Source organism: Lolium rigidum, chromosome 1 (assembly GCF_022539505.1).
Source record: "Lolium rigidum isolate FL_2022 chromosome 1, APGP_CSIRO_Lrig_0.1, whole genome shotgun sequence".
NCBI lineage: Eukaryota > Viridiplantae > Streptophyta > Magnoliopsida > Poales > Poaceae > Lolium > Lolium rigidum.
Genome location: NC_061508.1, coordinates 21,638,006 through 21,646,358, shown reverse-complemented (window position 1 = coordinate 21,646,358; position 8,353 = coordinate 21,638,006).

Below are 8,353 nucleotides of genomic sequence, written 5' to 3'. Positions count from 1 at the left end.
TATGTTAGTTCCTCTTGGAAATCTTAGTATAAATCAGAAACATGATTTCTCAAATCGGTGTACCAACGGGGATACTATCGACCAATATTTCGCTGCATATTAGTTGTCGTTGATTTAAATGTATCTATACACATGCGAATCTGCGACGGCCAATAAGAACAGATGAAGTTGCACGCACATGTAATGTGTGGTTATAAGAAAAACATGTTGGTTTCTTTCGCATAATTTGGTAACAAGAAATATTTGTTTTCTTGCCTCACCTAATATCTTTTGTTACTCCTTCCGTTCCAACATACTTGTCGCATGTTTGATGAATATAGACATATTTGTTAGGAAATATTTTACCTAAATTAACGACAAGTAATTTGGATCGGATGGAGCGCAATTGCTCATTTGGTTGTACCCGTTCAAATAGAGGTTTTGTTTTTCTTTGGAGTTTCAATCATTTTCCTGTTCAATGGTGATCCCGTCAATTTTGTACAAGTCCGGATTACTTTTGTGTATTTAGTATTTTCTTATTTGTCTTTTCTTTAGTACATATTTTATTTGTCTTTGTAGGTTTGTATTCGCTGCGGTTGTAGTCTTATATTGCAATTGTGCTTCTTTTTTTAAAATCTTGGCCGTTAGCCCTTTTGCATAGTGGCATTTTTGTTGATACAATCGCACCTGCTATTCGTGCACTTGCAGTTTAGTTCCAGTGGAAGTCACAAAAGGTGGAAAAACTATTTGTTTGTTTCAATAATTTTTTCTATAAACACTCGTCACTTTAATAAGAGATGAACACTTAGTTCTTGTGCAGTATTACTAGGTGTGGGGTATTATTATTGTAGCGGAACAAAGCTAAAACTGGTCGTTATTTCCATACAAATCAATATATAGCATTTTCCATTTTCATTACATGTATCTTAATTTCTATTAAATCATAGAGCAACTATAAGACTCTAATATAGTACAACTAAATGTTTTCTATTTTCGGAACGTTCTAAAACAATCCTTTAGCTCGAACGCGTTCTTTATCATCTGATTCCCTGCGTAAGGCTGCGATATGTTCGGCGAGATCAGCTATTTCCCCACAACCCTTATCTTTTGTTAGAATTGTTCAAATGCGTGCACGCGTTTGGTCCTTTTTTAATCAAACTTCCTTGTTCAGCGGGAGTTCTATCAATTTTGTGAAATATCTTTTACTAACTACTTCCTTCCTTCATATAGTTGCTTGAATAGTCAAATCTGACTATTTTTTGCTATTTTTTTTGGAAAAATACTAGTATTTAAAGTAACAAATCAGTATGTATAATTATATTCACCATGAAATACATTTTAATATTTTCAAAAAAAAAATCATGTGTGGGTAGATTTTAGCTCTATATACTTGGTCAAAGATAGTACAATTTGACATTTAAAAAACCTAATAATACATCTTATGAGAACAATTAGAGGGAGTATATGTTTCTATTTATTTATTAAGCTTTGTACTTGTTCCAGTTGTATTTTTATATTACAGTTGCACTTTTATGTGTGCAAATTCACTTTTTTTTGGAACAAGTGCAGTTTTTCAGTAAAACCAAACTTATTAGGCTGCTCATAGTGGAGAGTAACTTAGAGCATCTCCAGCCGCGTCCCTCAAACCGTCCCCCAAAGCGCGCCAGATTGAGCGTTTGGGGGACGTGTTTCGTTGGTGCCGCGTTTGGGGGACGTCGCTCCCCAGTCGCGTCCCCCAAACGCCGCCCCCAAACATTTAAAATACTTCTTATAGATAGAATAAAACTCTTTACTAATATTCAAATCGGTTCAACATAAACAAATTACATATAAAACTTCGAAAAAACATAATTAAATTACATATAAATTATTTTAAACTACTACTTCTTCTTCGATGATGGCCCCGCCTCGTCGTCGTCATCACGGTGGCGCTTCCTGCTCGTCACCTCTTCCGAAGAGGCGGTGTCGGCCGACGCGTCAGAGTCCTCCTCGTTGTCGCCGGTGCTCGCCGGCTGGGCCTTGGCCTTGGCCTTGGCGGTATTGGCCTTCGCGTCCGCCTCCGCCTTCGCACGGGCCACCGCCGCATCCTATGACCCTTCTTCCTCCGCGTCCTCCTCCACGCCCAGCCATTCCTCCGCGCTGTCATGTGGCGGGAGGGAATCGTCGCCGCTGCTGGGCGTCCGAGCTTTCTCCCACTAGTGGCGCCATCCAGCATGCTTTCCCTCACTGGAGGTGTCGGACGGGAGCTCGGAGATGTAGCTCATCGTCGCTGGAGGTGTCGGATGCGGCCGGTGAAGATCCAAAAGCGCCGACATACGGGTCTTATTGAGCGCGGATGAACGGCGGCGCAGAAATCGAAAAGAGCAGCGGTTGCTCTTCCGAGGAGTCCCGACTCCATTCCGGTGGTTGCCGCGTCGTCGACACGGTTTCCAATGCGACGGTTCCGCTTCCCGGCAACTGCACCGTCGCTACGTAGGCGGCGTCTGAGCGTCCGAGCCGCTGACGCGTCGGGCCCGCGTCGGTTCACCTCGCTTTTCGTTGTGTCCGGCGTGCCCAGAGCGTCCCCTGTGGGACGGTGACATAGGCATCCCAAATGGGCCTGCCTAATATAGTACCCGGGGTTTATTGAAGGCCCACTACCCGAAGAATAAGAAGACTCGAGAGCCCAAGATGTATTTAAGGAAAAGATAGAGTTGTAATAGGAAGTGTTATTTGTAATATGGCGGGATGAGTTAGAAACCATCCCGGACTACGTAATCCTTGTATAGCACGAATCCCTCGGCTCCACCTATATAAAGGGGGGTCGAGGGACGAGAAGATCATCGAATCATTGTCTGCAAACCCTAGTTTTCATATTCGTCGAGCACTTTTCGGCTGAAACCTTCGAGATCTACTTGCCCTCTACTTCTAACTAAACCCTAGCCTACAATCCATAGGCATTGACAAGTTAATCCCTTGTCAATTGGCGCCGTCTGTGGGGATTAGAGGCGTAAGGATCTGATCTCGATGGCACGTTCAAGATCTTCGACATCGTCAACCGGAAGCAACACTATGGATCGAGGTAAACGGATCGCTACTGGTCACGTTGATTTTGTTCCTCACCCACCCTCCCGTTTGGATGCATATGCGTATACGGCGGAGCCCTTGGAGATGACGTTCGGAAGGTTCCACTTTCGCGTCGGGAAGGAAGGATCGTATCGTGTCGAAATTCCGATTTCGTCGGGATCGTCGGCGGTCGATTCTGAATTTTCAAGCTATGCATCATCAAGCTGAGTCGGAAGAAGAAACTTCGGCAACACGCTACGTCAACATCGAGCAAGAGAGAAACTCGCCAAGATCTTCGACAACGCATCGTCCGAGTCATCGCGGACTCATATATAAGCGATGGCTCAAGCGATGTCGACGATTGCGACTTCATCGACAAATCTCTCACGGTGGGCAAGGTCTTCATCAATCCCAACAACGATGTCACCAAACCCAACATAGATGCGAGTACAAAATATCATCGGATTTATGCTATCGAAGATCAAGAGGAAACATCGGAGGCTTTCGACCAATTGGGAAATCCTTTTGTCGATCCCTCGGATCTAAGGAGAGGTATGGGCACTAAATATGTCGGGCCCACACCACGCGTCGAGTCCAACTTCCACGAGGCAGCACTGGGATAGAGCGGCAAAAGCCATAGATGGTTCGAGAACCAATGACGACAACGGCTACGGCTCAAGAGCTGCAAGCTTATCAATATATGCTCGCACGAGCTGCTCGAGAAATAGAAAAACGAGACGGCTGAGTTGAACGGGAGAAAGGCGGCGGCTTCGCATCCGGCGGGGAGAAGGGCGGATCTAAGTGGACGATCTAGAATTTCGGGTGATAGCCACGGGGAGGCTCGGAACGAGAGGAAGATCAAGGCTACAACACATACCCGAAGCGACGAGAGAGTACTTGGTTCAAAACCTCGACATGTCCTTTATGTCGATAGATACAAGAGGAAATATTATCCCTAGGACACCGGAAAGCTGGGTATATGGCGACACAAGCTTACATCCTCGCATCCAAGCCACCCCCGGGAGATCCAAGGGAAACATTATACAACATGGCATTGGCGGAGTTGGAGCTATGGGGACGGCGTTCGTAGCAACGCCTCCCGAAGGAAGCGACAAGGCAAAATAGTCCACGACCTGCGGCGATAACGGCGGCGGCTCCGGAAGGACCAAGTGGAGCAAGAGACACGGGAGTACAAGCAAGGGTCGACGAGCAAGGCAAAACGAGAAGAGATCATCGGCAGTCCCGGAGCTTAATGACGAGGATATGTGCGGTCTACCGGTGCTTCACGAGAAGAGTCCGAAAAACTCGAGTCCCCTCGGGATTCAAGTTACCCGATCACTTCAAAAAGTTCGACGGCCTGCAAGACCCGGAGGACCGGCTAATTGATTACCTCGAGACGGTAAAGCTAGCTGGAGGAACTAGAGCAACAGCCATGCAAAGTATTCGGGTGCACTTAAGTGGAGCCGCACGATCTTGGATCAAAAAACTTCCGCCGAGGATCCATCGACAGCTGGGAAAGTTTCGAGGACGTATTCGTCAAGAACTTCGAGTCCACATGCAAGAAGCCTGCATCGTTGGAAGAGCTGAGGGCGTGTCGACAAAAGCCGAGATGAGTCAATGAGAAAATACATCCAAAGGTGGAACATCATAAAAAACTCGGCGAGAAAATATATCGACGAGAGAGCAATAGATGCGTTTGTCGTAGGAATCGGGCGCGGAGATTTTGTCGAGGACTTGGGAAGGACCAATCCAAAAACGGTATCCGCGTTGATGGAGATAGCAAATAGATGGGCAGACGGAGAAGACGCTGTCCACAATAAACGACACGAGTCGCCGGAGGAGGACCGTGGTCGAAATTATCGAGACGAGGCGACGATTTCCTCGGCGGTATCCGAATTACGACGCCCCGGGGCAAATTTCGGCGGGATTTCGGTCAAATACGAGGAGGAAGCAACGAGAGATGATTATCGGAGAAGCAATGAGCGGCGAGGCGATAATAGGGACGACTCCGTAACGAGGCAAAATAGTGGGCCAAGGTTTCCACGACCTTTTATGTCTCCCGAAGAAATGCTGAACGGACCGTGCCAGATGCACTTCTTCCTCGACAGCAATGGGAAAAGACGGTCGGGACACTGCGGAAAGATTGTCGAAATTTTCAAGCAATGTTCGGATGCGCGAGAAAATGCTCACGCTCGAGCGGCACGGAGAAATCCTCGGGAGCCCGGGAGCGAAGTTCACCTACCGCCACCTCCCGCGATTACGAGAGGACAATCGACACCGGCTCGGAATAGCGGCGGCACTTGCACCACCACCCTATGTTGATCCTAACTCCAACGGAGCGGTGTCGATGATTCGAAGGGAAGGCCATCCAATAGAGCTCAAAAAGTAATCTCGCGACAGGTGTTCATGGCAGGAGAAAATGCCTCCACCAACGAGTTGAGTACCTCAATTGGTCGGGGCAAGACATCGGCTTCACCATAGCGGACCACCCGCAGCAAGTTCCTCGACCGGGCGATCGGCACTCATTACGCCGGCGGTTATCGCGAGGATTTGACGTTTCTCGAGTATTCATAGATGGTGGCAGCAGCTTAAACCTCATGTATGCGAGATACATTGAGGAAGATGAACATATCCTTAGCAAACCTGAAGCCAACGGACACAAGGTTCCACGGCATCACACCGGAGAAACCAAGTTACCCATTGGGGAAGATCAACCTCGACGTTCGGTTTGGAACCCGAGAAAATTATAGAATCGAGAAGCTGGAGTTTGAAGTCGTGGATTTCCCATCGCGATACCACGCTTTGTTGGGACGACCAGCATACGCTAGATTTATGGCGAGTACCACACTATACATACACGTTATGGAGATTGCACTGGACCCAAGGGACCAATCACGGTCAAAGGGAGTTTTGCCTTAGGCGATAAGTGCGACAAGGATTTCCATCGATTATCGAAACCTTCGGGATGCAAGCTGAATACTTGGCGTCGAAAAGCATGGCCGATTACGACGTATTGCCGGACGTCGGAAGGCCAAACAAGGAATCAACTTTCAACACGAGAGAAAAATTCTAAGGAGGTGCGGATTCACCGACGGATCCAAAAAGACGACATCCATTGCAAACAACATGGATATCGCATAGGAAAACGCGCTCGTCAAGTTCCTCCGTGAGAAGCTGGAAAATCTTCGCATGGTGTCCAGCTGACATGCCGGGAGTACCCGAGGAACTTGCCGAGCACCACCTAAATTTGGATCCAACAGCGAAACCAATCAAACAACCTTTGCGGCGTTTTCGGAACCAAACCGCAAAGCCATGCTATCGAGAAATAAATCGACTAGAGGAAGCTGGTTTTATCGAGAGAGATATCTACGAAGCCACATGGGTAGCTAACCCGGTGATGGTGCCGAAGAAAAACACGACAGGTCCTTCGCATGTGCGTCGACTTTACGTGTCTCAACAAACATTGCCCTAAGGATCACTTTCCCCTCCCAAGGATCGAGATTAAAAAGAAGATGATGAAGCCAAAACAGCGTTTATTACACCTTACGGCGTGTTTTGCTACAAGACAATGCCCTTCGGTCTAAAAAATGCGGGAGCAACATATCGAGAGGATGATGCGAAGTGTTTAGCAACACGGATTGGGAAAAACGTGCAAGTATACATCGATGATGTCGTCATAACATCAAAAAAGGGAACAACGCTGATCGAGGATCTCAAAGAAACTTTTGACAACCTCGACAAATTCTGCCTCAAGGCTGAACCCGACGAAGTGTTCTTTTGGCGTCCCAGCGGGAGAACTTACGGGGTTTCTAGTTTCAGCAAGAGGGATTGAAGCAAATCCCGACAAAATACAAGCCATAGTAACAATGAGGAAGCCAACGAAGTTGAAGGAAATACGACGACTAACTGGGCGAGTCGCGGCTTTGAGCAGATTCGTCGCCGAGGTTAGGAGAAAAAGCGTTACCATTTTATGCGTTGATAAAACAAGGAGATAAATTCCGGTGGAACGAAGAAGCCGATAGAGCTTTCGAGGATGCGAAGCGAAAAATCTCGACACCACCAATCCTGGTAGCTCCAAAGGAAAAGGAACCTCTCTGCTGTATATTGCAGCTACACCCCAAGTGGTTAGCACGGTGTTAGTTGTCGAAAGAGAAGAAGAAGGGAAAATCCATGGAGTGCAGCGACCGGTATACTTCGTGAGCGAAGTCTTGTCGCCCTCAAAACAAAGGTACCCTCGGTACCAAAAGCTAGCATATGGAGTGTTCACGACGACACGAAAATTGCGTCACTATTTTTCGGCACACCCGATCATAGTGGTCAATGAAGCTCCTTTGTCAAACATCCTGAACAACCCAGAAGCCACGGGTCGTGTCTCCCTTTGGGGAATAGAACTTTCCCCTCGGGACATCACGTACGAAAAAAGAAAAGCAATAAAGTCGCAAATACTACCAGACTTCATCGCGAGTGGATGGAGTTGCAAAATACGAGGACCCCAGATTTATCGAGAACCTGGACTATGAACTTCGATGGGTCCAAGAGGCTAGAAGGGGCTGGCGCGGGAGTAGTACTCATATCACCTGAAGGCGACAAGTTGAAGTACATCCTTCGGATGACGTTCCCTAACGCATCTAACAATGAAGCGGAATATGAGGCTCTCATACACGGGATGAAGATGGCGAAAGCACTGCGGAGCAACTTCGACTAAAAATCTTTGGCGACTCACGGTTGGTAGCTCAGCAAGTTATGAACCAATGTGACGCGATCAATGATAGCATGATGGCATACAAGGAGGTGTACAATGAGCTCGAGAAATTGTTCGATGGATGCGAAGTAAATCATATTAGCGAGATTGAGCAACGACGAAGCCGACGTTCTTGCAAACATCGGGTCGCAGTGCCTTGCAGTCCCACCAGGTGTATTTTGGGAGGAGATAACAGAGAGATCCACTGAGACGACAAAATCAAAAAAGAAGGAGAAGAAACCCTCGGGGGCTATCAAGGAGAAACAAGAGGAAGAAGAAGAGCAAGACCTGGTCCTAGTAATACAGATACCATGGATGCAGCCATACATATCATATATCCTCAGGAAAGAAATACCCGATGATCCAGTTGAGGCAAGGCGAGTAATTCGACGCTCCAAAGCTTTCACGGTGGTTAAGGGAGAATTATATAAGCGAAGTATTTCAGGCGTCTTGCAAAGGTGCGTTACACCAGAAGAAGGAAGAATAATTCTAAAGGACGTACATGAAGGAATATGTGGCCACCACGCAAGTAGTCGAGCTATCGCAGCCAAGGTTTTTCGGGCAGGATTCTACTGGTTGACAGCAATA